The following is a 3929-nucleotide window of genomic DNA, read 5'->3' as shown; positions in this document are numbered from 1 at the left end:
GAAATTAGGTCGGGTGGACGCAGACCGAGTGAAATTAGACCCGATAATTTATCTCAGGAAGCCAATCAAACACAAGGTTAAAAAAAGGGAGAAGAAGAAAATGAGCGAGAAGTGATCAAAATTTCTTTCATTTTTTAAAAATGAAGAGATATGCACTGTCATTCTTTTCACTAAACATATCATTTTTACAAATAGTTGACTTGTCGGCCAATCATGTCTGGACAGAATATATTTCCTACGAAAAAGTAAAAATTACAAACAAAAAAATTTGACAAGAAGTTTTATTTGTTATGAATTTTTTATCTTTCAATATTATTGCAGCTGCACTTTCAAGAAGTAAAAGACTTGTAGGCTTCATGTATGATATAAAACATAGGGAATCTGTAGCGCATCAGCCATCCGACCTGAACTGGCTTTCCAACCGACCTACTTTTGGTCAGACGACACTCCTGACAACCTCATTTGGTCGGACAGCACCCCAACCAGCCTAATTCTACTCGACCTAATTTCACTCAACCCAATTCTGCCCGGTTTAATTCCTCACTACCTAACTCCACTCGATCTCCTTCCGCCCGACCTAATTCCACCAGGCATACGACTACTAGTTCTAATTTCACCTGACCTGCTTCCACCATGCCTAATTTGACCCGACCACTTTTTCAGCTGGCAACCAACAGAAGCTCAGATCATCCGTTCAACGATGTATGGAGCAGTTTGCACCAGCACAAAAGACCAAAATAACATGTACTGCCCTCATTAAAGCAAAAATAGTTTTGTAACATTATTTTCTTCTTGTCCTTTTCTATAAAAAGGAGAATCTCTAACATGTAAAATGACTCTCTCTTGGGCTTTCCTTTCTCAACCCCACATGCTAGGAGAGTTCTTCACTTCTCTTCTCTTGTAATCACCATTTTTAGTGAAATAAAAGCACCCTTCTTCGCCCCCCAAGCGACAAAACTTGCTCTCTCTTTCTTTCTCTTTCCCGCTAATCTCGCGTTTTTTGTTATGGGCATGGTCTACATAACAAATCTGGTTTCAACAGAATTCATACATAACAGAATGCATGCATTTTCATTAGAATTTTAAAATTGATTAAATCAAAATCAAACAAAATAAATCAAAGTTTATTTTGATTCAATTTTATTATGTTATACATTTCATTTTGTTAGTCTAATTTTGTTTCTCATTTAATTTGATTTAATTAATTTAATAAATTTGTCAACCCACCCAACTAAGTTTCCTAATTGCACTCCCTTGGATACCAATTGACCACATGGGAAGTGGATTGGAAAATGTAAATAGATAGAAATAGAAGTCCCTTGGCCTATACAAATTGTAGTTATGGACATGATTATGCGAGTAAATATGCAGAACAAATTTTAAAGAAAGCTGCTTTTAAATGGGGAGATTTTGAGGCGGCGCTTTTAGTGCTAAATTACCTAACTTAATATATTTCATATGAGATTTAATTCTTATAAAATACTTTTTTTACTTATAAAGCAGGATTTTCTTGGTTTTCATCCTTTAATTAGATTGTCATAATAATCATTAACTTAGAATTTTGATTTTATGAAATATGGCAAAGGCCCAACTATCTTATTAACTCGAGGATATTCTCCACAGCAGCTAATTGATAAGCTGCAGCTGCCGGCGCCTGCCGCTCCAAACAAACCATAAGTCTTCATATTCACTCGTGTTTAAGATGATATTTTACTCATAATTGACTTATTTTTATCTGTGCATTAACTTAACAAGCTAACCCGATGGTGGTCAGCCATATTGATCATGTCCTTCTTGATAATTAATTTATAAAATTATTATTTTGTGCTGAAAAATTAAAAGACAACAACATTTTAATGTGAAAATTCTTTAAGAAAATAATGGGGACTAAAATAATCAACTATTTAATTGAGCAAACAAAATTCCCCTCTTTCCCCCAATTAGATAATACAATATTAAAATCTTATTAATATTTGTTAGTCTTGATGCTGTTATGATAAGGGTCTTTGAATGATAATATCAATTAAGTGACGATGGTCAAACAAAGATATCATAAAGATAATAATTGACCAACAACAATCTTATAATAATAATAGGACTATAATAGAGTTTAGTGGCGATCAATGATGATTATTGTTTCTCGTTGGCTTCCAACTCTCTTCGTTAATGTGGAGAATGATGAGCTATTTATAATTTTTTAGAGTTACTTTTTAATAAGTTTGACAAAAATATCAAAACATTTCATGAGACTACATGAGCTTAAAAATAAGTAATATTAGATCAGCTTATTTTCACTCATTGAACAACTCAATTTGACTATAAACTTGCTAAATTTGAAATTTATCTGACTTTCAATTATAATTCAAAAGTTTGAAAGACTCATTTGGGTCGCTGTCTCCACGGCATACCCACCATTCCAAGCCACTGGCTCTATGACACATACTAGCATTTGGGCCGCTGTCTCTATGACACGCCCATTCAATTATTGCTTTGAAAATCTCAATTCTTATTTTGTACATTCTGTTTATGTATTTATGCATGCAAACATATATTTAAAACTCTTATATTTATTTTGAGATAACCATAAATAATAATTAATGAGTTATTAAGATATTGCATCCATCTAAAAATAAGTATAGAAAATTTAAATTCCTTCATTTTAAAATAATACAGAAATGATTTAGTTCTACAATAAAATAAATAAAACTACAATCATGTGCCAATAAAGCCCTGCGAAGCCCCAACTTTTTAATGGGCCAGAGTACAAGGCCTAATGGATCTACATATAAAAAAAATGGGATAGTTACATGCCTAAGGCCCAAAACATTATTAGCAAATTTAATATACTAATTAAATGTTTTAATTCTGTTTTAACAAAGCTATCAACTTGATCAATCAACATAGTATCATTGATCACGCCATTGATTAAGTCTATTTTAATAATTTGCAGTGATTAGTAAATTATGAATAAAAAATATGGGCATTAACGTACATTCCACCTAATTCCTATGTATTATATATATATATATCTAACAGCTAAACATCATTTTTTACATTTATAACATCCAATTCTTATATATGTAAAAGTTGAAGTGTTTGTGTTTGGGTATGTAAATATGTTGGACTTTAGGGGCATGTATGTAAATCTACCTCAAAAATAATTGTTAACTTTACCAACTAAATATAAAGCTATAAGAATTTAACCGTAGAGTATATAATTTATCTAAATTTATCAAAATAAATCAATAACAAATGATGCCATCAATTATAGCATGATTTATGAATATTATCAAATAACCTTTTTTATGAATTCATATCAAATAAATTATTTTTTCAGAACAAAAAAAAAATTATATATGTAAATAGAGGGGGATGGGGTGTTCCTTAGTCCGATAACTCATTTTATTCTATAAAAAAAAGTATGTTACAAAGAGGGGTGAGCCCAGAGTCCCAATACATCTTCTAGCCATTATATTTAAAGAAGATAAGAGAGCCAAAAAATATAAAAACTGCAAATTTAGCATTGGTTTAAAGAGAGGAACAAAAAACATTCAAGTCTCATGATTTTGGAATGTTAGACTGCCTTAAGATTAGTGCAGACTTAGTTGACCATGCCCAAAGAATAAATCGTGAGAGTGAAGCAATAAGGTTGACAAGGGAGGAGGATGGAGTGTTTATGGGGCCAGTGACCTATTTTTTCTCATAAGAAAATATATTACAAAAAGAGGAGAGCCTAGAGTGCCTATACATGAAAAATTATAGATTTTGCTTTGCTTTAAAGAAAGGAACAAAGGGCATTCTAGTTCCCTAGTTTAGGACCATTAGACTGGCTTAAGAACGGTGCATACCATTTTTGAATATACAATACATACATACATCTTATATATATATATATATATAGACACACACACACACACACACACACACAC

This window comes from Phalaenopsis equestris, unplaced genomic scaffold (genome assembly GCF_001263595.1).
Source record: "Phalaenopsis equestris unplaced genomic scaffold, ASM126359v1 Scaffold000134, whole genome shotgun sequence".
Lineage (NCBI taxonomy): Eukaryota > Viridiplantae > Streptophyta > Magnoliopsida > Asparagales > Orchidaceae > Phalaenopsis > Phalaenopsis equestris.
Note: the sequence above shows the minus strand (reverse complement) of the source record.